This window comes from Haliaeetus leucocephalus, unplaced genomic scaffold, assembly GCF_000737465.1.
Source record: "Haliaeetus leucocephalus isolate CR32 unplaced genomic scaffold, Haliaeetus_leucocephalus-4.0 Scaffold2, whole genome shotgun sequence".
NCBI classification, from domain to species: domain Eukaryota; kingdom Metazoa; phylum Chordata; class Aves; order Accipitriformes; family Accipitridae; genus Haliaeetus; species Haliaeetus leucocephalus.
Window position 1 is genome coordinate 10,751,323 of NW_010972438.1, and position 318 is coordinate 10,751,640.

The 318-nt window shown below is 41.8% G+C and overlaps 1 protein-coding gene across 1 annotated transcript in view; it reads right to left on the reverse strand.

The window, feature by feature from the left end:
- Nucleotides 1-318, reverse strand: part of PRKAR2A (protein kinase, cAMP-dependent, regulatory, type II, alpha) — a 67,432-nt gene that overhangs the window by 21,060 nt on the left and 46,054 nt on the right. The window lies entirely within an intron of this gene.

Sequence of the window (318 nt, forward strand, 5' to 3'; positions counted from 1 at the left end):
GAGACCCATAGATACCTTTGAAGTGTAAGAAGGTAAGTGATGATGGTGACCGGAGACTTTTTGCCCGTGACCACCAATCCCAGAAGAACTGAGACATGAGAATGGAGAATGGATGAGATAAGATGGTGGATGATAACAATATGAGAACAGAGAATCGACTGGAAAATTACAGAGACTTTGGATTGGGACAATGGGTGGCAAAAGGGTATAAAAGATTTGAAAACTTTTGGAAGGTTGCCATTCACTGTGGTGGTGGCCCAACTCTTGAGTTGTGAATAAAGCAAACCTAGAGAAACCCACGTTCGTAAATTCTTTAAC